The sequence below is a fragment of the Pelobates fuscus genome, chromosome 4 (assembly GCF_036172605.1).
Source record: "Pelobates fuscus isolate aPelFus1 chromosome 4, aPelFus1.pri, whole genome shotgun sequence".
Taxonomy (NCBI): Eukaryota; Metazoa; Chordata; class Amphibia; order Anura; family Pelobatidae; genus Pelobates; species Pelobates fuscus.
Window position 1 is genome coordinate 198,468,645 of NC_086320.1, and position 27,504 is coordinate 198,496,148.

Below are 27,504 nucleotides of genomic sequence, written 5' to 3' on the forward strand. Positions count from 1 at the left end.
GCATATCACGTCCCAGCAATTGGACCGGACATTCAGGCATATAAAGGAATTTATGTTTTACTACGTGGCCTCCCAATGTACAGAGTCTACTTTTAAGAACCGGTTTTGCAGCACTTCTTCCAGTTGCTCCTATTACAGTAATAGTTCTTCCAGATGGAGGAGCAACTAGGTCAGTCACCACCGAATGTTCAGCACCAGTGTCGATCATGAATGCACTCCTTTTTCCCCCTATTGATACATCGACCATAGGCTCCGCTCGACCAAGGGGGATGGAGCCCGGTCGGTATCAATAGTCCTCCATGACCGTGTCAGCCAATCCTACAAAGTCCCTACCTTCTCTATCGCGGGACCTTTGCGCTGCTGGATAGTACCTATCTTCCCTTACACTTCCTCTGTTCCCATTACTCCCTCTATTACCATTGCTCCCTCCGGGGCCTCCTCTACCTCTTGCCCTGCCTCTAAAGTTTCCGTAACCTGCCCTGGGTAGGTCTCTCTCGTACTGCTCTCTTTGCGGACACTCGTTTCTCCAATGCCCTTCTTCCTTGCAATACGCGCACTGATTCCTACTCAAAGGCTCCCTATTCCATCTACTATCGCCTCTATCTGGGCCCCGTCTATCTACGCCTGCGATCGCTACCGCTAGCATATCAGCCTTTTTACGCATCTTGCGCTCTTCCTCTTTCTTCGTCTCTGTTTCCCTGTTCATGTACACTTTATTCGCTACCTCCATTAGTTGGGTGATAGACATTCCTGCAAACCCTTCTAACTTTTGAAGCTTGCGCTTAATATCTCCGTAGGCTTGGCTGACAAAGGCGGAGTTTACCATTCTGGAATTATCTGCGTCTTCCGGATTAAAGGGGGTATACAAGCGGTATGCCTCCAATAATCGGTCATAAAAGACACTGGGCGCTTCATCACTTTTCTGAATCACCTCAACTGTCTTCGACATATTAATAGCTTTCTTTCCTCCGGCTTTCATGCCAGCAATTATAGCGTCTCTATAGGCTTTGAGTTGAACCATATCTGCGCCATTAACATTCCAATCGGGATCGGTATTAGGGTAATGTGTTGCGGCCCATGCTGCCGGATTGGCTTGATTTAAAGCACGGGCTCTATCCTCTAGCGCTTTAATGGCCGCTTGGTTAATCCTTGTCCTTTCCTCATTATTAAACAAAGTCATTAATAACTGCTGGCAATCAGCCCATGTCGGATTATGTGTCTGAACTATCGAGGTGAACAGATCGGTCATAGCTTGTGGTTTCTCAGTGTACGAGGAATTGTGGGTCTTCCAATTCAAGAGATCGGTAGTCGTGAACGGGACATATACGAAGACTGGGTCAGCATGTGCCATTTGACCTGCGGCATCGAGATAGGCTGACCCAGGATTCAGACGAAGAGGCATCTGATAATGTCTAAGTTGTTGGGTACCGGTCAGTTGTCGGGTTAGTATAGGGCTACGTGGAGGGGCGTCAGTTATGGGTTCCAGTTGGGGGGTAATAGGGCATGAGGATGTGGGAACTTGATTTTGGGAAAAGTTGGTAAATAGAATACTCCCAGCCGAGCTAGAAGAAGCTTGACCAGAAGTTTGAAGTGGCGCCAAATCAGGATATTCAGATCTAACGGGGGTTGGTTCTGGTTCCGGAAGGGGAGGTTTAATATGAGGGGGGGTGGATTCTGTACTGGAGGAGGAAGCGGAAGTGGATGAGGGCAATGAGGGGAGGGGTATAGAACTTCCTGCACTCGCGTCACCTCTTCCTGTAGGGAAGTAAGGGGGCGGCAAAGGGATCTCGGACTCAGGGGGCGTGTCCAAAATGGGCCTAACCACAGTCCTAGTGGACAAACAAGTCCTGGCCACCATGAGGCGACATTGCTCCTCGTGGCATATCCGAATCCATTTTGGCGAGTCGTTTACGGCCTGTCTCCAACAATCAATATATGGAAACTGTCCGTAAAGTTCAGGCCTACCTGACACAGCCACGTGTACACGCTGTATCAGGGTTGGATCCAAACTACCACGTGGCGGCCATGCCGCAACCAAAATAGGCCACTCCCTAGTGCACAAAGTGACCAAACGTACAGGAGACATTTTAACCCCAAAATCACATGTTTTAAATCCCTTTTTAAAATGCTTTACCATACAACCTAAGGGATCCAAAATCGTTGACTCCGACGCGCCCATACTTATCAATGGAACGTCGTTGACAACGAATACTATGCACGCGTTCTATTCAACAGTCACACCCGTTTCCTCTGGCAACAGCACCACGTGGTACGGTTACCAAGTGAAACGTACACAATAACACAATAAACACTCAGGGAATTCCCGTACACACACAGCTGTTACACCAGTCACTAAATAATCAATATTATGCCCTTTGGCAAAACTATACAGTCACCCACGCTATAATTCTCTATATACGAATTACCCGTCTATAACACACCCCAGTAACATTGTCTTTTACAAATAGCGGTTACAGTACGGTTAGCATAGGTCAAAGCACAATTTAAGGTCACAATACAATTATTATGGTATTATGGTTATGGTGTTAAACATGCAATGGACGACAATGATTAGTACTTATATACAGTGTCAGTAAATATACAGGGTTATGGTACCGTGCACTATGATACAGCAACACACTATTAACACTCTCGCTAGACGGCTGAGCTCGCGCTATCTAACAAGATGTACACTTTACTAACAATCTTTAACACATTTACAATCCCAACTAAACTATTGGCCAGTACCTTGAATGGACTACCTAAAACTATGTACACCCGTTTTGGTTAGCCACACTGCCCAAGCACCACATATAGCGAACTAGAGGGCGGAATTTACACAGAACCCTCTTAGTCTATTTACTCTATCAAAAATCTAGTGGGTTCCAAATTTACACGCCTTCCCACTTAGCCAAGATAGGTTGAGATCTAGCGAACCGAATTTACACAGGCGCCGCTTAGTCTCCCGGTCCCTCCGACCTAGTGAACGTAATATACACCCTAGAACGCTAGTCTAGACAAGACACCGGTGTCCGGCTAAGGCTATTTACACAGGACCCCGCCTGACTCCAAACCAAATCAAACGGTCTTACTAAAGAGCGTTCGATTGAGCGGTGCGCCTTCGCTCCTTCCCTCCAACAGAGGGGGCAGATTCCATACACAATTCAAACCCCTTATGGGCCTACCGCACAATCGGTATACCCCTAGTGGGTCTGCCGTCTAAAACAGCAGTTGTCTTACCTCCTCGTTCCTGAACCTGAGTTCACACTCATCGACGGGGACACCCCAGCACTTCTTACGTAGAGGCCGATGATCTCCTGGACAACAGACCAGTGGCGCCGAGACGAAGGGAAGTCCACGCAGAAGTTCAGGGGTGCAGCCGTAGAGAACGTGGGCAAAGATAGACCGTCTCACGCCTCTGCCTCTCAGCTACCGTTGAACGATGAGCTTCCCGGCCAATGCACCAAATGATACCGGAGAAACTGACGGAAGCCAAGCACAGAGAGATGGACACAGGTTTCTTCAGGAAGGAAGAGATTCTTTATTGGATCACCGATCGGGACTCATAGGGACAAATGTCACCAAAATACAGCAAGTTCTGAGCCCCGGACAATAGTGCAGGCTCCTTATATAGGCACATAACTCCTCCCATATTAAGCTCCAGCCGCACATTCTCTTGACCAATCAATACAAATAAGAATTAACTTCCTGCTTGACCGCATGGCCTGTCCAGCACAATGGAGGAGGGGAATACTATATCCTGTATTCTTGCACATGCTCCATACACTACTGATCGTATCTTGCCTCGTGCAACCAACTGATCGATACGTCAGCATATGCACGTACACATGCCACGTGGTAATCTCGGCCTACTAAATTTATTTTTACCGAGATTCCACCACAATATGTTTATTGCAGAAAGTTTTTATTTTATTTTTTATTTTAACCTCCTTTTTTTTTTTATTCAGTTTTTTTTTCAATATATGTAGCATTTTATCTTTTTTTTATTTTTTACTAGGCCTTTTCTGGGGCCAAATAGAGAATGCAAGAAAAATATTAATTCAATCAAGACAGATGGTAAGTATGGAACAAATTACAGTTTATTTTTACTTATTTGGCCCCATTACTGTTAGTGTGAGGAAGCAAGTAGAGTAGGACTTATTTTTATTTATTTTTTTTCGTGAAGGGGTGGCAAGGAACTTAGGGACCCATAGCTACCTGGAGATTTACACCTTGGGACATCTAATTGGCCCTTTAAGGTGTCCCAGTATGGTTTTATCCAAGAAACTGGACATATTTTATTCTATTAATCACCCCACTGTTATTTGGCTGAGCAATGGAGAAGGTGTCAAATTGCTGGTATTGCTTGGGCTATTATGCATGCTAAAGGCTGCAAAAACATTGCAAGTCATTTTAAAAACAGTTCATTTTATTAAAAGCTGCAAAAGTGTACATGTTATGCCAGAGTAATAGACAGCACTTATGCCAAGGAAAAAAAAATCTGCTGGCTGAGCTGTGTTACGCTCAGATGTCAGCCTGGAAGATATTAAATCCAGGCGTAACTGAAGCAGAAGCTTAGCTATTAATGCCACTTAATAAATTGAGGTGGGAGGGATTGTTGCACTTGACCCTAAGGGGACAGGTCTTAGGTGTGATGGATATGTCCTCTGGGAATAACGTATAATGTTACAGGACTTTATTAATGATGTACTCAGGGACTATATTTATTCATTTGTCCTGGTTTACCTGGATGACACTTATTTACTCCCCTGACCTTCAGACTCACCACAAACATGTTAAACAAGTATTGCAAACTTTACTTAAAAATCTACTTTATTGCAAACTGAAAAAATGCATCTTTGACCAGAGTGAAGTACAGTTCTTGGGATATAATATTTCCGCTTCTGGGTTTCAGATGGATCCTCATAAACTAGAAGCTGTTCTGCATTTTCCATTGCCCATTGGATTAAAAGCCATCCAAAGGTTTATTGGGTTTGCTAATTATTACAGGAGATGCATCAAAGGGTTCTCTTCTGTAATAGCCCCCATCCATAGGCTTGCGCACAGGGTGTGCCGGGAGTGCCTGGGCACACCCTAATCCCCGCGGCACGCGCTATCTGCCTCCCTCCGTGCGCCGGTGAGGGAGATCAAAGATCTCCCTCACAGACCCACAGACGGGGAGTAAGGCAGGAGAGGACCCGGGGAGCTCTTGCCAGCAGCTCCGCCGGGTTCCTCTCACAAGGTCAGAGCATTGCCGCGGTTACCGTGGCAACGCTCAGATCTCGCGAGAGTGAACTTTAACCCTCTGCAGGGCTAGAGTTCACTCTCCACTGGACCACCAGGGATGGCAGCAGCACAGTCCCCCCTCCCTACATAAGGTAAAGAGGGAGGGGGGATATTAACTAAACGCCCCCCCCCACCTCCACACATTACACACAAACAGAACACAGACACGTACAGCACCCTTACATATACATACATACACATTATCACCCACACACAAACAGCACCCTTACACACACACACATCACCCTTACACACACAGTACCTGCACACATACACACACAGCGCCTGCGCGCACTCATACAGCACACAGTGCCTACACACACACACAGGGCCCGCACACACACACACACACACACACACAGCAGTATGTGTGTGTGTGTGTGTATGTATATGTATTGTGGCAGGATGGCCAGGCTCTTCACAATAAACTTCAAATGCAACAGTCATGATAAAATAGTACTGCAGTTTATTGTCACTTTCCACAATTTATACAAGGTTGTGCTCTCCCACAAAATAAAACAAAAAGAAAATAAATCCTACTCCAACTTGGAGACTTACTAAACAACAGTGTTACTAACTATTCAACCGGCCAGCTAATCTGGTTCCCAGTTTTAAACAAAATGAAATACAGCACTTTAAGCAGGCTTCACACAGTAACTTTTTCTCAGAGTTTCAGGCTTAACTGCCTCCTCTCTCCCAGCTGATAGACTCCCTGATGTCTTCAGAGGCTAACCTTTTAAAACCCTAGTGCTGGTTAATTACACTCACTTGGTTGATAACATTCAAGGGGTGACGCCCACCAATTAACCCCATCATGCTGGGAATAGAGAGCGCTTCAATCTATTACTAACATCAAAAGCCTCTCTGACACATCATCTGCCACATATCCTCCCCCCCCCAGCTTAACACTGGTGTGTGAAGCAGCCTTAGCTGAAAAGTCATACACTCTAGATAATGCATTAGCATCCAGTAGACCAGCCCGTGCTTTACAAAGAATTTAAATGGTTGCAAAGAGAGGAACCAACGGGTGACCTTAGCATTCTTGTCTTTATTGTTCTGCATCCACCGTAGTGGAGCATGGTCAGTGCTAAGGGTGAAAGATAATAATAATAATAATAATAATAATATTTCAATGTTTCTGTTGCCCATTTAATGGCTAGACACTATTTTTCTACTGTTGCATAGTTTTGCTCTCTTGGCAGTAACTTGCGACTTAGAAATAGCACTGGGTGTTCATCACCAATCATCTGAGATAGTACCGCCCCCAGGCCTACATCGGAAGCATCAGTTTGCAAAAAGAAATTGTGGGGATATTTATGGGATAATAATAGTAAACAGTTGAGAATTGCCCACTATTTCAATTTTCAGATCCCAAAAATCGTTATCGTGTAAGTGAAATGTATTCCATATAAATAAAATCACAATTTGTTATAAAAATAGATACAATTTATTGTGACAAATTAAATGATAATAATAAGTAACATGCGTGACAATAATCAATGAATATTTAGTATAACATGGTATGCAATACAATGGCAATACACAATCCAATGGTTAACACGGTAAAGAATCTACAACATTAGCTGTCAAGAGAAGATTTGACGGTACTTCACAGAGAAACGAAAGTGAAACTTACACACACAGAGCTTGCAGCTTAAGGCCATAAAACTTTAACTGAGAGTTAGAACAACCCTTTCAATGCTGGCTAGACCTCCTAGGTAATTAAGACTTATTCTCATGTGATTTTAAATAAAATAACATTTAAACCAGCTCATTAGTCATTTCCTGGAACCATCCAATAAGAGTAATCTACCATGTTCTATAAGCAGGATCTTAACTTGCCTAAACCGATATTTTATCTTATTTTAGATCAAATCAATACACCTGGATAAATATCACGATATGCTAACATTTGATAAATCACATAAATACATAATTATTCTTTTCCCATCTGCAGAATGGGATGGTTATAACTATATACTTCTTTAGTAACTAAGATTTCTAAATAACGAAATCTGATCGTGATTTATCCAGTCATATATCATGCTATTAGAAAATTTTAATTAATTTAGTTTAATTAAATGAAACCAGTATAATTACCAGTTAGGTAGATTTTCTCATCATATGAGTAGGTAGTCTCAGGAACTGAATGGATGTGTGATTGGTGTGTAAGAAATTCTGAGTGCCCTGGAGTGGATATCTGTCATGGATTTCTCTGCATTGGCCCCGACTGCTCACCTCCTTGCTTCTTTGCTTCCTTTTGCGTACCCCTCTCTTCCTTTTGTCTTAACTTTTTAAAGGGAAAATTCACTAGGTGATAGACCAATAGAAAACTGGAGGTGTGGTTACCTTCCAGATAGCAATTTAAGTATTTGGTCTATAGAGGGCAGTCTCGTCCCACTAAACATACCTATCCAGGAAAGAGTTAACTTTTCCTGGTGGCTATTTTTGACGTAATTTAGCTTATCTTTATGGTTATTTATAATTTAAGTTTACTGTCAGTTCAAAGAGTTTCTTTGGGCTTTCTTCAGACTATGCAGGGCCGGCGCCACCTGTAAGGCGACCTAGGCAGCCGCCTAGGGCGCAACTTACCAGGGGGCGCCGGATCCCTGTCCCCGCTGCGCCTCCTCATGCTGCGCCGCCTGAGCGCTTTAACAAGCCCCAGGCGGCGCAGCACTGCTGCATGGAGGGCGGCCGGGTTTGAGTGACCGGCAGGAGGGAAGCGCAGAGCGCTCCCTCCTGCCGGTCTCTCCATGTAGCGTGGCCGGGTGTCGCGGAACGCGGGACAGGAACCTTTGTTTCCTGTACCCGGCCGCCGGCGGAATGACAGGAAGTGCTCACTGAGTGAGCATTTCCGGTCATTCCGCCGGCGGCCGGGTACAGGAAACAGAGGTTCCTGTCCCGCGTTCCGCGCCGCCCGGCCACGCTACATGGGCAGGAGAGGAGGGTAAGGACCACTAAGGGGGGAGTTATAAGGACCACTAAGGGGGGGTATAAGGACCACTAAGGGGGGGGTATAAGGACCACTAAGGGAGGAGGGGGGGTATAAGGACCACTAAGGGAGGGGGAGGGTATAAGGACCGCTAAGGGAGGGGGGGGGTTATAAGGACCACTAAGGGAGGGGGGGTATAAGCACCACTAAGGGGGGGGGGGGTTGTAAGGACCACTAAGGGAGGGGTATATAAGGACCACTAAGGGGGGGTATAAGGACCACTAAGGGAGGGGGGGTATAAGGACCACTAAGGGAGGGGGGTATAAGGACCACTAAGGGAGGGGGGGTATAAGGACCACTAAGGGAGGGGGGGTATAAGGACCACTAAGGGAGGGGGGGGGTTATAAGGACCACTAAGGGAGGGGGGGGTATAAGGATCACTAAGGGAAGGGGGGGTATAAGGACCACTAAGGGAGGGGGGTATAAGGACCACTAGGGGAGGGATGGGGGGGGGATAAGGACCACTATGGGAGGGAGGGGGGGATAAGGACCACTATGGGAGGGAGGGGGGGATAAGGACCACTATGGGAGGGAAGGGGGGGATAAGGACCACTATGGGAGGGAGGGGGGATAAGGACCACTATGGGAGGGAGGGGGGATAAGGACCACTATGGGAGGGAGGGGGGGATAAGGACCACTAGGGGAGGGAGGGGGGATAAGGACCACTATGGGAGGTTGGGGGGGGATAAGGACCACTAGGGGAGGGGGGGATAAGGACCACTAGGGGAGGGGGGGATAAGGACCACTAGGGGAGGGGGGATAAGGACCACTAGGGGAGGGGGATAAGGACCACTAGGGGAAGGAGGGGGGATAAGGACCACTAAGGGGGGGAAGGACCACCAAAGGGGGGTAAGGAGGGAGGACTACTAAGGAGAGGGGAGGAGGGTGATTACCACTAAGGGGGTGGGGGGAGTAGGGGAAGGTCTACTAAGGGGTTTAGGAGAGGGAGGACCACTAAGGGGTTTGGGAGAGGGAGGACCACTAAGGGGGAGGGGGGAGTGAGAAGACCACCAAGGGGGACTGCAGAGGGACAGGGGGCCAAGGGAGAGCACTAAGTGACAGAAGGGGAGAACACAGAGGGACAGAAGGGAAGGGGAAATCAATAATTGAGGGGAGAGCACTATGATTTTTTTTAAAAAAAAAGAAAGCTGTTCCCCTCCCAGTCCCTATCCTACCCCACAAACCCTCTCTTTTACACTACACACATACACAATGCATCTCCCCCCCACACACACAGAAACATACAATGCATTCCTATTCACACACAGACACACCCGAAACACACAATGCATCCCTTACGTTCTCTTACATAATTAATGCACCCCTTACAGACACACACTGCATTCAATTACATACACAGAAACAAACCTTGCACCCCTTACACACACACACACACACACCCAGAAACATACAATGCATTCCTTACACGCAAACACACACTACATCCCCTATAAACACACTACATCCCTTACACAAATTGCACACGTAAAACATCCCCAACTCATGGATGGGCCATGTAGGTGGATTTATGGGTGGGCATTGTAGGCGTATGCCCCCTGGGGGCCCAGACCTTGAGCTGTGTAAGGGGCCCTAAAAAATGGAGCTGCTTCCTGTTCGTTAATTGTTGTGAGCACTGTTAAAAACAGTCTCCAGAGAGCCTCTTCTACACCAGACCTGTGGAGCCAGACTGAGCCCATCATCAGCCTCTTGTCCTCATCTGGTGGTAAGTAGGCAATCCAATATATTATTAGTGGCACTAATCTCTAATTTACCTCACATTAAATGGATACTATAGTCACCAGAAGCACTACAGCATAATGTAGTGGTTCTGGTGTCTATAGCCTGTGCCTGTAGGCTTTTTAATGTAAACACACTGTCTTTTCAGATAAGACACTTTGTGAAGACTGGCGTTGGCCCATATGGCAGAGCATATGGGCGGGGCATTGTGATGTCACATGGTGGGCTGGACATATGGGGGGGCGGCAAATTTTTTTTTGCCTAGGGCGGCAAAAATCTTTGCACCGGCCCTGAGACTATGTGTCTGGCAAATTCTGCTATAATTTCTAATATGACAGTTAGAAACTTAATATGACCTCTAAATTACAATGGGACGTTATACAATATCAAAAGTAAAATTAAATTATTTAATCTTCTCTGTCATAAATGTCTGGTTTTAGAATTAATTATATTCCATTAGTATTTAGACAGTCTGTCCATCCCGCGTTCTCATTTCTTATCAATTTGGTTTGTATATACTAAGCATTCCTTAGCTTCTGGCAAAGTGGTTAGTTTTACAGAAGGGATAGAAATCTTGTGTTTTTTGTTAACTTGAACATAACAAAATGGAGTCTGCTCTGTTCAGAGTGACTCTGACAATATACATTTTAATTTCTATCATAGCACAAAATGTCTGCCGATATAAATACCCTGACAAAATGCTTCTTAAAATCTGGGGCTACCAAAACGGGGTACATGCATAGAGCTGTACGCAAATCAGTAAAAGAGGTTTCTGCATTATTATTCAATTTCACTGTATCTGGTGCCTTTGCTTTAATCAAATCAGTGAGATGGGCAGCTCGGGTTGCAAAGTGGGGAATGAAGAGTCTATAATAGCCAACTAATCCTAAGAAAGCTTTAACCTGCTTCTTTCTTAGAGGGTGTGGCCAATTTCCAATTGCCTCAACCTTAGTCATTTGCGGCTTTACCAGTTCCCTCCCTACAGTATAGCCAAGATATTTGGCTTCCATACAACCAATGGAACATTTGGAGGGATTAGCAGTAAGACCAGCTTTCCTTATGCTGTTTAATACTGCTTCTACCTTTTCCAAATGGGAGACCCAGTCTTGGCTATAGATGACTACATCATCTAAGTATGCTGAAGCATACCTAGAGTGAGGTCTTAGCAGTTTGTTCATTAACCTCTGAAAGGTTGCTGGGGCTCCATGAAGCCCAAATGGTAGGACTGTATACTGGTACAGACCCTCAGGGGTCACAAACGCAGTCTTCTCTTTAGCTGATTTTGTTAGCGGGATCTGCCAATATAATTTTTTTAGGTCTAGAAAAGTTTCTCAATAAGTTTGTCCACTCAGGGCACAGGATAGGCATCAAATTTAGAGTGTTCATTAAGTTTTCTAAAATCATTAAAAAAACGTACTGACCCATCTGGCTTAGGTACTAAAACTATGGGGATAGACCACTGGCTATGTGACTCCTCAATAACTCTTCGTTCAAGCATTTTTGCGACTTCCGTTTGTATCCCCCCCCCCCCCCCCCTTGTTGCCTCAGGAATTCTATAGGGCTTTAATTTTACTGTAATTCCTGGTTCTGTGATAATGTCATGGCAGAGTTCGCTAGTTCTGCCAGGAGTGCTAGAAAATACATCTTTATTTGTGGATATAATTTATTTGTCTTCTATCTGCTGTTCAGGGGTGAGATCAGCGCATTTACTAACGTCAACAATTGGGAATTCGTCTACAGCAATCATACAGCTTTCCCTATCCTGGGCTTTAATAAGTTAATATGGTAAACTTGTTCAACTTTCCTACGATTAGGCTGTCTAATTTTATAGTTTACTGGCCCTACTTGTTCATTAACCTCGTACGGGCCTTACCAATGAGACAGGAGTTTGCTCTCAGCTGTGGAAACAAGTACCATCACTCGGTCCCCAGGTTGGAAGGACCTTACTACTGCCTGACGGTTGTAGATAACCTGTTGGCTCCTTTGAGCTTCTTCCAGGTATTGCCTGACTATTGGAGAAATTTGTGTAATGCGCTCTTTGAGTTGATCTACATAGGGAATCACATTCTTTCCAGGTACGGTTTGTTCTTCCCATTCTTCCTTTGCTATATCTAATAGACCCCTTGGGTGTCTACCATAAAGGAGCTCAAAAGGGGAAAACCCTACAGAAGACTGGGGAACCTCCCAAATAGCAAACAGCACGTATGGTAAGAGAGTGTCCCAATTTTTCCCATCTCAGCCTACAACCTTGTGCAACATGTGTTTTAGGGTTCTATTGAATCTTTCTACTAAGCCATCGGTTTGAGGATGGTACACAGATGTCCTCAAGGCTTTTATTTGCAATAATTGGCATAGCTCTTTCATTAGTCGGGACATAAAAGGGGTACCTTGGTCAGTTAAAATCTCTTTTGGTAACCCTACCCGAGAAAATACCTGGAGCAATTCCTTGGCTATGGTTTTGGAAGCAGTATTGCGAAGTGGAATAGCTTCTGGATAGCGTGTGGCACAGGGCCGGACTGGGATAAAAATTCGGCCCGGGCATTTTTTTATCACAGCGGCCCACTAAGAAGGGGGCGGGGCAGAGAGGGTGTGTTTTGTCATCACGACAAACACGCCCCCTCTCAAAGTGCAGGCCAGGGCAGACCATGCGCAGAGCTCTGTTAAAGAGCTCTAGCATGAGAAAAAAGCCCTGTATTTGTTCTGCACAGCGCAAGCAAATTTAATAACATGCTTGCACTGTGTTTCCTTGCAACTTGTCTCTGGTGTCTCTATACATGGATACCAGGAGACAAAAATGCAAGGAAAGAGTATTGTGCATGTGTTTGGAGCCTGCTTGTGGGATTGTGTGTGTATAGAGTGAGATGATTGTGGTGTGGTATTGTGTAATAAGGTCGGTTTTAGTCGTGTTGTGTTTGTGGTGTAATGTAATGCATATGTGGCTAGGGGCTGTAGAGAATGTGTGTATAGGGGATGTAGCAAGTGTGTGCATACAGACTATAGTGTGTGTGTATAGGTGATGTAGTGTTTATAGAGAGTGTGTTTAGGGGTGAAGTATGTGTTTGCTTACAAGGATTCTAGTGTGTGTATGTCAGGAATGTAGTGAGTGTGTGTGGTATATATACACACACACATACATATATATATATATATATATATATATATATGTTTGGAAGTATTGTGTATGTGTGTGGTGCAGTGTGTTGGGGAGGTTCTGTGTGTATGTGAGTGGTGCAGTATGTGTGTATGATGGATGCTGTGTGTGATGTGGGTGTGAGGGTGCTGTATATGATGGGTGTGAGGGTGCTGTATATGATGGGTGGGTGTGAGGGTGTGTATATGATGGGTGGGTGTGAGGGTGCTGTATATGATGGGTGGGTGTGAGGGTGCTGTATATGATGGGTGGGTGTGAGGGTGCTGTATATGATGGGTGGGTGTGAGGGTGCTGTATATGATGGGTGGGTGTGAGGGTGCTGTATATGATGGGTGGGTGTGAGGGTGCTGTATATGATGGGTGGGTGTGAGGGTGCTGTATATGATGGGTGGGTGTGAGGGTGCTGTATATGATGGGTGGGTGTGAGGGTGCTGTATATGATGGGTGGGTGTGAGGGTGCTGTATATGATGGGTGGGTGTGTGTGTGTGTGTGTGTGTGTGTGAGAGTGCTGTGTGTAAATGTTGGGGTAAATAAACAAATAAAAAAAAAATCTAAGCATTCATTATATCCCCCCCTCCCATCTTACCTTTAGTCTGGGAGGGGGGGACCTGCACGCTGGTACTTGGGAGGTGGGGGGAGAGGCACTCGCAGTCGCACGCTTTCCCTGGTGGTCCAGTGGGTGAGTGAACTCTAGCCCGGGGCTAGAGTTCACTCTCGCGAGATCCGGTCGTTGCCATGGCAACGGTCCGGATCTCACGAGAGGAACCCGGCGAAGCTGCAAGATAGAGCTCCGCCGGGTCCTCTCCCTCCCTCCCCAGCCGCAGCTCTTTTTAAGTGGGCCGGTGAGGGAGATCTTTGATCTCCCTCACCGGCCCTTCATGGAATACAGCGGGGCCGGCGCTCGGATAGTGCCGGCCCTGCATAGACCGGCAGGGGAGATCCTGGGACTTCCCCTGCCGGCCTCGGCCCCTGGCCACCGCGGCCCACCGGGCATTTGCCCGGTGTGCCCGATGGCCAGTCCGGGCCTGGTGTGGCATAATCCCATACAACCAGAATGTACTGATTACCCTTAGCTGACTTTTCCAATGGTCCCACCAAATCCATAGCAATTTGCTCAAAAGGGGTTTCAATTATAGGCAATGGGATTAGGGGTGCTCTTAAGTGAGGTTTTGGGGATGCTACTTGGCAGTCTGGGCATAAGGCACAGTGCCTCTTGACCTCTTCATATAATCCAGGCCAGAAAAAACTCCTTAGAATCCTTTCCTGAGTTTTTTCAACCCCCAGGTGCCCCCCAAATAAGCTAGAATGAGCCAGATCTAAATCCTTCCTTCTGAAAGATCTGGGTACCAAAAGCTGTTCAATCTCTAGCCCCTCATCTTTGATCACTCTATAAAGCAAGTCATTTCTAAGAATGAAACGGGGATAAATCTCTCTGGATTTCCCATCAACCATAGTACCATTAATTTCTATAACTTGGTTACGGGCATTTTGCAATGTTAAGTCATTAACTTGTTCCCTTTCAAATTGACTTGAACCAATGCCCAAGTCCTCAATATTAACCTGTTGTAGGGTTTGGACATGGTGTTCAATCAATATTTCAGTAGAAGGTGTGGAATTAGTACTTGGGCTAGGTAGGACCACACCTTCATTACTCTCAGCTTCATTAATCAAAGCCATTTGTAAATTCATAGTTCCCCAATGCTTATCTTCCCTTCGTGCACGCCTTGACTTGCGCCTTTTACATTGATCATAAAACAAGTCAGGGTGTGTAAATGGAAAAATACATAAAGGGCTCTCACTTATGGATTCACACTGGGTCTGAATAAGGCTTTCAAAGCCTGGGAAATTGCGCCCGAGAATAAGAGTATGTGGCAATTTAGGCACAACTGCTGCCAATACTGGATATGTTTGGCCAAGATAGCCTATTTTTTATAGCGGTAGTAGGGTATGATACAGTACAGCCATGCACACAAAGTACCTTAACCTTCTTTTCTGGGTTCAATTGAAAAGGCTGAATCAAACTGCTTGTCACTAGGGTAATTTCACTACCTGAATCCACAAGAGCCATGGTTGCCTTCTCATTTAACACAACAGTTTTATCATATATGCATGTTTCAGTATGTTTCCCCACCAAACAGATCAGTCCACAAAAGTCCTCATTTACAGAATTATACCAAAAATTCCATAGGTTCTTGCAAATGTGGACACATAACCTTTATGTGTCCTAGCTCCCCACACTCAAAGCAGGTAACTGGGGTTCTCCTGGTCTGTATCAAAGGCTTTTGAATTGTGCCATAGTTCAAGGCAGGGCCGGACTGGGAGAAAAATTCGGCCCGGGCATTTTTTTATCACAGCGGCCCACTAAGAAGGGTGGCGGGGCAGAGGAGGTGTGTTTTGTCATCACCAATGACAAGCACGCCCCCTCTCAAAGTGAGCATGTTGGTTCAATGCTCTTCCAGGGGCCAGGGCAGACCATGCGCAGAGCTCTGCTGAAGAGCTCTAGCATGAGAAAAAAAAACTGTATTTGTTCTGCACAGTGCAAGCAAATTTAATAACATGCTTGCACTGTGTTTCCTGGCAACTTGTCTCTGGTGTCTCTATAAATGGATACCAGGAGACAAAAATGCTAGGAAAGAGTATTGTGCATGTGTTTGGAGTCTGCTTGTGGTATTGCGTGTGTGTAGAGTGAGCTGATTGTGGTGTGGTATTGTGTAATAAGGTTAGTTTTAGACATGTTGTGTCTGTGGTGTAATGTGATGCATATGTGGCTAGGGGCTGTAGAGAATGTATGTAAATGGATGTAGCAAGTGTGTGCATACAGGATATAGAGTGTGTGTATAGGTGATGTAGTGTTTGTATAAAGTGTGTGTTTAGGGGTGTAGTATGTGTTTGCTTACAAGGAATCTAGTGTGTGTGTGTATAGGGGATCCAGAGTGTGTATGTTAAGAGTGTAGTGTGTGTGTGTTTATGTGTATAGGAGTCTAGTTTGTGTTTGAAGGACCCAGAATGTGTAGGAGATCTAGTGAGTGTGTGTTTATAACGGATTTAGAGTGTATATAGGGATCTAGTGTGTGTATGTGTGTATATGATCCAGAGTTGGGTAAGGGATCTAGTGTGTGTCTGGAATGTAATGTGTTTAGGGGTGCAGTATGTGTGTGAGGGGTGTTGTGTGTGTGTGTGTGTGTGTGTGTGTATATATGTATATATGTGTGTGTGTGTGTGTTTGGAACTATTGTGTATGTGTGTGGTGCAGTGTGTTGGGGGGTTCTGTGTGTATGTGAGGGGTGCAGTATGTGTGCGTGATGGATACTGTGTGTGATGGATACTGTGTGTGATGGATACTGTGTGTGAGGGGTGCTGTGTGTGAGGGGTGCTGTGTGTGAGGGGTGCTGTGTGTGAGGGGTGCTGTGTGTGAGGGGTGCGTGTGATGTGTGTGACAGTGCTGTTTGTGATGTGTGTGACAGTGCTGTTTGTGCTGTGGGTGAGAGTGCTGTGGGTGAGAGTGCTGTGGGTGAGAGTGCTGTGGGTGAGAGTGCTGTGGGTGAGAGTGCTGTGGGTGAGAGTGCTGTGGGTGAGAGTGCTGTGGGTGAGAGTGCTGTGGGTGAGAGTGCTGTGTGCTGTGGGTGTGAGAGTGCTGAGTGCTGTGGGTGTGAGAGTGCTGTGTGCTGTGGGTGTGAGAGTGCTAAGTGCTGTGGGTGTGAGAGTGCTAAGTGCTGTGGGTGTGAGAGTGCTGAGTGTGATGGGTGTGAGAGTGCTGAGTGTGATGGGTGTGAGAGTGCTGAGTGTGATGGGGGTGAGAGTGCTGTGGGTGATGGGGGTGAGAGTGCTGTGGGTGATGGGGGTGAGAGTGCTGTGGGTGATGGGGGTGAGAGTGCTGTGGGTGATGGGGGTGAGAGTGCTGTGGGTGATGGGGGTGAGAGTGCTGTGGGTGATGGGGGTGAGAGTGCTGTGGGTGATGGGGGTGAGAGTGCTGTGGGTGATGGGTGTGAGAGTGCTGTATAAATGTTAGAATGGATTTTGTGTGTAGGGGGTGTAGGGGGGTAAACAAATAATATAACAGGCATTATGTAATATAATATATAATAATTATGTAATATAACAGGCTCCCTCCCTCTCTACCAGCCGGCGGCCGCATTGGACAGCATGTGGGCCGGTGAGGGAGATCTTTGATCTCCCCACCGGCCCGTCATGGAATACAGCAGGGCCGGCGCTCGGATAGTGCCGGCCTTGAATAGACCGGCAGGGGAAGTTCTGGGACCTTCCCCTGCCGGCCTCGGCCCATGGCCACCGCGGCCCACCGGGCATTTGCCCGGTGTGCCCGATGGCCAGTCCGGGCCTGGTTCAAGGTCTTTGAGCCTGGAATCAGTCCTTGGTTCTGTTGTACTGTATGTGGTGCTGTAGATTTTAACTCTCTAACTGCTGTATATCTTTCAACCAGCGCCACCATTGAATCATAAGTGGTAGGGCTACCCTGTCCTGCCCACTGTCGCAGACCTTGGGTTAATCCTCGCAAGAACCGATCCAAAACTAATGTCTCAATTATTTGTGCAGGTGTTGAACTCTCTGGTTTTAACCATCTCCTTGCCAGATGAATCAAGTCAAACATTTGTGACCTGGGTGCCTTCTGTTCCTGGAATTTCCAATTGTAGAACCTTTGGGCCCAGATCACTGGAGTCACGCTAGTCCTTGCAAGAATCTCTGCTTTAAGAACCTCATAGCTTGCAGCCGCCTTTTCCTCTAGGTCAAAGTAAGCTTTTTGAGCATCACCAAGCAGAAAATGTGCAACTATGCCAGCCCATTGAGCATGAGGCCATTGCTCTCTGATATCAGTTCGCTCAAAAGCAATATATTCCACATCATCTTGCGGCGTCATCTTTTGCAGATACTGATTTGCACGTATTGGCTTTGAACCGCTGCTTTGCTCCTCTCTGGTAGTTTTTGAGAGTTGCTGCACAATCTCCTTCAGGACAGTCCTGTCCTCTTGCTGTGCCTGCAACACAGCCCCCATTTGAGCAGTTATCAGATGGTTAGCTTCCTGTTTCACTGTGGTAGCATGCAGCAAGGCCTTTAACACATCCCCCATGTTAATACAGGGTTCAAATAGCTAACCCCACTTCTGTCACCACTTGTGGCAGGATGGCCAGGCTCTTCACAATAAACTTCAAATGCAACAGTCAGGATAAAATAGTACTGCAGTTTATTGTCACTTTCCATAAAATGTACAAGGTTGTGCCCTCCCACAAAATAAAACAAAAAGAAAATAAATCCTACTCCAACTTGGAGACTTACTAAACAACAGTGTTACTAACTATTCAACCGGCCAGCTAATCTGGTTCCCAGTATTAAACAAAATGAAAAACAGCACTTTAACCCCTTAAGACCGCAGGACGTACTATGCCATCCTTATTTTGGTGGCTCTAAAAGCCGCAGGACGGCATAGTACGTCCTGCGATCTTATGTACTTACCCGGTCGCCGGCGATCCCACGCCAGCGATCGCGGTATGGGGGACTTACCTGGGAGCCCAGGGAGTCCCCCTGCGTCCTCTTCAGCCGCCCAAGGCCATGTGATCGCGAGGTCCTTGCGAGGACCCCGCGATCACATGGACGGCATAGCCGTCCAAGGCATTGCCAGCAGGGAGAGTGCCTGTAATGACAGGTACTCCCCCTGCTGTCTGAAAAAAAAATAAAAAATGTTAAAACAGTGTAAAAATAAATTATATATACTTAGATCATATATATATTTATTATATATATGATCTAAGTATATATATACACACATATACACACATACACATAAATATGCATACACTGTCTACGTGTATTTTAATATTAATATATACATAATTATATATATATATTAATATCAAAATACACGTACAATGATATTGATTAAATATATATATAATTTTCATTATATATATATTTATATATAATAAAAAATAAATAAATATATAAATACGTTAAAAAATAAATAAAAAAATAATAAAAAAATAATAAAAAAAATAGATAAAAAATATATAAACATGCGTAATTTCGTTCTAACTGTATTTTAAAATTAATATATATATATTGATATCAAAATACATGTAGAACGAAATAATATATATATCTATATACATAAGTATATACGTATATATCACTATGTATATACCTATATATAAATAAAAATAATTAACAAAAAATTATATACATATATATACACACATATATATATACACACATATATATATAATAATTCTACGCATATATTTATGTAATAATTTTACATAATTAGGTCATTTTATTAATTACAATTTGCAGGACCTGCCTGCCAACCCAGGCCAAAAGTTCAGGGAATTACATTGTCTAGCACTATATTTAACTCTGTAACTTTCCAAGACACCATGAAACCTGTACATGGGGGGTACTGTTTTACTCGGAAGACTTCGCTGAACACAAATATTAGTGTTTCAAAACAGTAAAATATATTACAACGACGATATCGTCAGTGACAGTGACATTTTTTGCATTTTTCACACACAAATGGCACTTACACTGACGATATAATTGTTGTGATACGTTTTACTGTTTTGAAACACTAATATTTGTGTTCAGCGAAGTCTCCTGAGTATAACAGTACCCCTCATGTACAGGTTTTATGGTGTTTTCAAAAGTTAGAGTCAAATATAAGGTTTGCGTTTCAGTTTTTTCACATTAAAATTTGCCAGGTTGCCTTTGAGACCGTATGGTAGCCCAGGAATGAAAATTATCCCCATGATGGCATACCATTTGCAATAGTAGACAACCCAGGGTATTGCAAATAGGGTATGTTCAGTTTTTTTAGTAGCCACTTAGTCACAAACACTGGCCAAAATTTGCGTTCAAATTCGTTTTTTGCATTTTCAAATATTAACACTAACTTTGGCCAGTGTTTGTGACCAAGTGGCTACTAAAAAAGACTGGACATACTCAATTTGCAATACCTTAGGTTGTCTACTTTTGCAAATGGTATGCCATCATGGGGGTAATTCATATTTCTGGGCTACCATATGGTCTCAAAGGCAACGTAACCAATCTGGCGAATTTCAATGTAAAAAAACTGAAATATGTAACACGCTATATTTGACCCTGCAACTTCCCAAAACACCATAAAACCTGTACATAGGGGGTACTGTTTTACACGCGAGACATCGCTGAATACAAATATGTGTATTGTATTGCAGTAAAAGCAAACAGTATTATGACATTCACAGTTAGAATGTCACGTAGAACTAAAAAAATTTAAAAAATTCTTATTTTCTCCCATTTTTTAAATATTTTTTTCATATTAAATTATGTTCCATACCTAAATATTTGATGTTAAACGAAAGCCCCGTTTCCCCTGAATAAAATGATATATAATAATGGGGGGTGCATTTAATATGAAAGAGGTGAATTATGGTTGGACAGACATATAGCGCAAATGCCAGGTTTTGTTTACATTTTTTTTGGATCACAACTTGTACATTTGGCTGCGGTCTTAAGGGGTTAAGCAGGTTTCACACAGTAACTTTTTCTCAGAGTCTCGGGCTTAACTGCCTCCTCTCTCCCAGCTGATAGACTCCCTGATGTTTACAGAGGCTAACCTTTTAAAACCCTAGGGCTGGTTAATTACATTCACCTGGTTGATAACATTCAAGGGGTGACTCCCACCAATTAACCCCATCATGTTGGGAATAGAGAGCGCTCCAATCTATTACTAACATCAAAAGCCTCTCTGACCCTGCCACAGTATATATATATATATATATATATATATATATATATATATATACACGGTGTGTGTGTTTGTGCTTTAGGGTGCCCACCCTTATACAATAGGCTGCGCATGCCTATGCCCCTATCACCAATATGACATGTAAGGAGGCTAGTTGTACGATATGGTCTAAGGAAGCTATAGAGGCTTTTGAACTTCTTAAACAAAGGTTTGCTTCTGCTGACATATTAATACATCCTGACACAAGCAAACCCTTCATACTGGAGGTTGATGCCTCCGAAAAAGGGGTGGGGGCTGTCCTATCTCAGAGGGATAGTCAGGATACTCCTTTACATCCATGTAGGTACTTTTCTAGAAAGTTGTCTCCTGCTGAGCGTAAATATGATATTGGCAATAGAGAACTGTTGGTATTATACTAGCGCTTAAAGAGTGGTGACATCTTTTGGATGGTTCCAAGGAACCCCTACTGACCATACGAATTTGGCTTATATAGGGGATGCTAAACAACTATCTTCTAGACAGGCTAGATGGTCTCTGTTCCTTTCTCGCTTTAACTTTCTTATAACTTACAGACCTGTTCCCAAAAACGATAAAGCTAATGCATTATCTAGACAGTTTGATACTGAATCAGTACAAGAACAAGAAACATCTCCTATTGTTCCACCTGAGTGTATCATCGCTTCCACTGTTCTTTCCTTATCATATCCTCTGCTTGGCGCCATCATTGAGGCTCAGTCTCAGGCGCCATGCAATAAACCACTTGATAACTTATTTGTTCCGTTGGGTGAAAGAGAGAATATCATGAGGGTGTTCCACAACAACGTGACTGCTGGACATCCTGGCATTAATAAATCTATAGCTGCGATCCTGAGATCATTTTGGTGGGATTCTCTCAGGAAAGATGTTAAGGGATATGTGCAGGCCTGTTCAGTTTGTGCAGTTTCTAAGGTACCTCATAAACTTCATTGTGGCAATTGGTCCTAATTACTACCCTGGGCCAAGTGTTCTAGGAACAATGCTAACCATGACTCTTCTGGGCATAGTCCATTCTTTGTTAATAATGGTTGTCATCCTACTGTTCTGCCGGCTCTTTTCTTTGAGTCAGCTATCCCTACTTTGGATGATCACCTTGCTTCTATTGATGATACTTGGACCAAAGTTCGAAGAAAAGAAAAAAAGGTGGAAGCTACAGGAAAGACACTCAAAAGATGGGGTTAACCCACAATGGACTACCAGGGTAGTAACAGGAAAGAGGAGACAAGCTATGAGTGCCCTTAGTGGATCAAAATATCATTAAAATGTAACTTTTAATTGTACGAAAAATATAAAACAATTGGAGGAAAAAATAAAAAATTTTGAAAATAACTTTTAGTGAATTTACAGTAAGTGTAAATGTATGTACAGCAAAACAAAATAAAAGAACCAAAAAATAAGTGCTAATCAAAATCTGTAAGCTAGATGGTGAATACACGTATACCTATATTATAATGGTATATTTGTGCACATAGTATCGTGGCACATCTGCCCCAAATTGCAATGTGGGTGACATTCGATACTTCAAGTAGTGTGCAATTCGGAGAACACTGAATTGGGGTCTAATGGGCAGCTGCTGTCGAGTTTCTGAGCATGAATCAGCCCTGTGACCTATGTAAAGAGATCTTCAATCGCTGATAAAATGGCCAGCGTATTTGACAGACCTGTTAAACGATCACAGTCAAGATGAGGATTAATCTTTCTAGTGATAAATCATAATTAAATGAAGTGCTGTACAAATATACACAGAAGATATGGTAGCTGTATGCAACTGATAGTCCAATAGCAATCAGTGTAACGTGTGAGTGACCAAATAGACAAAAACAATCAAACACTGAAAGTGCTGGTAATCAACCCTGTGACCTATGTAGAGACCTGTCAATAAGTATGCTGGATATCTTAACAGCGAGTATAGGTCTTTCTCTACATAGGTCACAGGGTTGATTACCAGCACTTTCAGTGTTTGATTGTTTTTGTCTATTTGGTCACTCACACGTTACACTGATTGCTATTGGACTATCAGTTGCATACAGCTACCATATCTTCTGTGTATATTTGTACAGCACTTCATTTAATTATGATTTATCACTAGAAAGATTAATCCTCATCTTGACTGTGATCGTTTAACAGGTCTGTCAAATACGCTGGACATTTTATCAGCGATTGAAGATCTCTCTTTACATAGGTCACAGGGCTGATTCATGCTCAGAAGCCCATTAGACCCCAATTCAGTGTTCTCCGAATTGCACACTACTTGAAGTATCGAATGTCACCCACATTGCAATTTGGGGCAGATGTGCCGCGATACTATGTGCACAAATATACCATTATAATATAGGTATACGTGTATTCACCATCGAACTTACAGATTTTGATTAGCACTTATTTTTTGGTTCTTTTCTTTTGTTTTGCTGTACATACATTTACACTTACTGTAAATTCACAAAAAGTTATTTTCAAAATTTTTTATTTTTTCCTCCAATTGTTTTATATTTTTCGTACTATTAAAAGTTAAATTTTAATGATATTTTGATCCACTAAGGGCACTCATAGCTTGTCTCCTCTTGGACCAAAGTTCACTCCGCTCTCAAAACTGTGGTTGATCAAATTTTATGTGGATAAGCGGCAGGGTGCCAACCCTGTTTACCAAGTCAGTGAGAAGGTGTGGTTATCATCACACAATGTCAAGCTGAAAGTTCCTAGTATGAAGTTTGCCCCCAGATTCCATGTTCCATTTCGTATCCTTCGAAAAATTCATCCTTTTACATATTTTCTTGCTGTCCCTGCCTCATTACGTATTCCTGGACAGGAGGAGTATGAGGTCTCTTCCATAATTTTTCCAGATTCTCTTGTGGTTCCTTACAGTATTTGGTTGATTGGAGGGGGTATGGGCCTTCCGAACGTTCTTGGGTTCCGGCTTCCGATATTCATGCTGGTAGCAAGATTCGTTATTTCCATGCCAAGTTTCCCCTCAAACCTGGTCCTGCCCGCTCAGTGGGCAGTCTTCAGGTGAGGGGTAATGTAATGTTCATCCTCACCTTGTGGTGTCTGTGGTGGTTGCGTTCCTGACAAATGCGTAGGTGCCGTTCAGCAGCCATGTAGTCCGGCCCAGTAAGACACCTTTCGTCCTTGGTGTGATACAGTTCTGCATGCTGGATCAACTAGTAATCCTGACAGTTTGTCTGTGTATTTGCATGAGTGTCAGTGTTTGTGTTTGTATCTGTATGTATGTTTGTATCTGTGTGTCAGTGTTTATGTTTGTCTAGCTGCATGTGTGTTAGTCTGTGTCTGTATCTGTGTATGACTATGTGTCTATGTATCTGCATAATTGTAACTATTTGTCTGTGTATCTGCATGTGTGTCTGTATGTGTGTCAGTGTGTGTAGCTGTGTGTCAGTGTGTCTGTGTATCTGTCTGTCATTGTGCATATGTGTGTCTTTGCATCTGCATGTGTATATGTGAGTGTATGTGTATATGTGCATTCATCTCAGGATTTTGCCAACACTACACACAAAGATACCAATGCATTCAAATGCCAACACTACATACAAACACACCCCTTCATTCAATAATAGACACACTCCATACAAAACATGCTTACTTTCAAACACACAAACACTGCTCAGTGCTAAATACATAAGAAACATTTTGCGGGTCTGTTTTACATTTTAAAGTTGTGGGTGTGCCAAATATAGGATCCACCCCAGGTGCCAAATGTACTAGGTACACCCCTGACTTAATGTACTTCTAATCATTAATGTTAGCAATGACAGGAGGCAAATATTTTTCCTTCATCATCCCACCCTGTTTTCTTTACCATTTATATCATCCTTTGCATGATGTTTATCTTGATTTTTTTTATTTTTTTGTGTGGTGGATGATTATATTATAATTCTATGATTTTGATTACATGATACTTTGATTACATGATTGCTTTAGCTGTAATTGTTTCTCTAGCAAACATGTATTAGAGTTCACTTAGTTTGCTTAATTAACATTTTGTCTAGATGTTGACAACATTCCATTTCAGATGCCTGTCACGTCTTTTTGGTTCTACTTGATTGTTTTCTACTTTGTGTACATACGTTATTTATTATCACTACAAAGAAAGAGGAGGCACTTGAGCTGGGAGGGCCTAACATATCCACTATCAGTACATTTCTGATTGGTTGTTTTCTTGTTATGATCTATGCTGGTGAAGTTCAGTAAAGAGTGTTTAAAGGACCACTATAGGCACCCAGACCACTTCAGCTCAATTAAGTGGTCTGGGTGCCAGGTCCATCTAAGATTAACCCTGCCTGCTGTAAACATAGCAGTTTCAGAGAAACTGCTATGTCTACAAATGGGTTAATCCAACCTCTAGTGGCTGTCTCATTGACAGCCGCTAGAGGCGCTTCCGCGCTTCTCACTGTGATTTTCAGTGAGAAGATGCCAGCGTCCATAGGACAGCATTGAGAATGCTTTCCTATGGACTGGCTGAAAGCGCGAGCGGCTCTTGCCGCGCATGCGCATTCAGCCGATGACGACCGAAGGAGGAGGAAAGTCCCCAGTGCCGAGGGAGCCTGGCACTGGAGAAAGGTAAGTGATTAACCCCCTTCCTCCCTCAGGGCACCCTCAGGGCACTATAGTGCCAGGAAAACGAGTTTGTTTTCCAGGCACTATAGTGGTCCTTTAATGCAACATATTTTCCTCTTGTCATTACTAAAATTTAAATTATTGGTACACTACATTAGCATAATCTACAATTATAAAACTAAATTAAATCAACGTCATCTATACCTTAGTGGTAGTTAAATGGGTGCTCTAAGCACTAAAACAACTTTAGCTTAATGAAGCTGTTTTGGTGTATAGATCGTGTCCCTGCAGTCTCACTGCTCAGTTCTCTGCCATTTAGGAGTTGTTAAATCACTTTGTTTTGGTTTATGCTGCCCTAGCCAGACATCCCCTGGCAGCATAAAAATGGTTTTATTTTCAATCAACTCCTACAGAACAGTGTGTTTATTTTAGATGTTCTTATTTTCTGTTCTTTTAGTTGAACTTTAATCACACACATAAGGTTCATGCAAGCACTAGTAGGCTATTAACTGTGCAGGAGATAAGAAATTCTAAACTAACCCGTCTTCATTGCACAGTCTGTTTAAACATTAGATCTCTCTTTACAGGAAATGTGTAGGGAGGCTGTGTAGGTCACATGCAGTGGAGGTGTGACTAGGGCTGCATAAACAAAGTGACAACTTTTAAATTGCATAGAATTGAGAAGTGAGACTGCATTGGCATAATATATATACTATATAACTGCTTCATTAAACTAAAGTTGTTTTGGTGATTATAGCAACCCTATAAGGTTGTTTCTTTTAACACTGAAAAGTTACATTGACTCACAGTGGAAAGATTAAGATATATTTGTAGAGTAAACACTAATATAAATGACAAAGTTTTTTTTATTTTTTTTATTTTACAGCTAACCTAGTGCCAATATGTATTTTTATATGAATAAATTAAATAAATTGAGTTTAACCCCTTAAGGACCAAACTTCTGGAATAAAATGGAATCATGACATGTCACACATGTTGTGTGTCCTTAAGGGGTTAAACACAAATATTGTGCTGCATGTTTATGTTTTCCTGTCCATTATGCAGCAATTATTTAGTTTGCTTAAGTCATGAATATTGCAGTATATAAACATATAAACAGTTCTGGTTGTTATTACTAACATTTATATTATAACATATATATCAAGTACAAATAAAAACTTTACCAGTAGCCATTTTTGTTCAAAATATCACTTTTACATTGTGTGATGATAATATGTATATAGTACATAAATGGTGTCTCTTCTAAGCTATTGGTTTTCAGCAATCCTGTTTCTGCAATCATTTTTACAATTGAAAATGTACAATTGAATGAACAAAACACCATTACAACAGCTGATACCAACAAAGCAAAGTTTACTAGTAAAAACTATTATAGAAAATCAAAAACAATTTTGAATGATGTTTTAACAAATTTGGAAGATCATGAAAACCTGAATGAATTATATGTTCAATTGTCTTATTGATCTCCTATTGTACAACATTTAAAGCACAATCGTTATTGAGAGAACAATTGAAGCAAGATTGTAAAAAAATAACTGTATAAAAGAAAACATTTGTACTGATGTTCAAACTCTATGGTTTCAGTTAGACGTGTACACTACAGAACACAACTTGTTTTACGTGAACCATTTAATCTGAAAATAAATAAAAATAAAATTGGGACTGCAGAAATTTGTCCATGTTGCATTCTGCGCATCAGAATTTCGTTCACCATTTTTATTTCCAAAATGCAAAAGAAAGTCAGTGGGCAATTGACCACCCAATCACTCCCTTAACTTTGAGAATAGCAAAGATTCCCACACATCAAGTCTGTTGCATGAGTGACTATCTTTCAGCATGGTAAAAACACAGTGCCTTGTCAGTTTCTACCAACTGCATCTGCGGAGGTAGTAGGTGTAGTCAAAGCACAAGGTTAAACCACCCAAAAAGATGGAGCAGCAGTAGCAGCAACTTGAGTCATTTTAATATGAAAA